Here is a 228-nt window from a genome sequence, read left to right on the forward strand (position 1 = left end):
GTTCGGTTTATGGATCTTGGGGAGGAAGTAAATGGTGGGGGTGCGTGGGGTGCGAACAATAAGGTTGGAGGCGGTGGCGGGGAGACAGGAGGAGAGGATGAGGTCATGGATAGTGGAGGACACAGTCTGTTGGTTGCTGGGCGTGGGGTCGGAGGGCAGAGGGCGGTAGAATGAGGTATCTCGAAGTTGACGGAGAGCTTCGGCTGAATCATTAGCACACCAAACAAA

Source organism: Octopus bimaculoides, chromosome 2, assembly GCF_001194135.2.
Source record: "Octopus bimaculoides isolate UCB-OBI-ISO-001 chromosome 2, ASM119413v2, whole genome shotgun sequence".
NCBI lineage: Eukaryota > Metazoa > Mollusca > Cephalopoda > Octopoda > Octopodidae > Octopus > Octopus bimaculoides.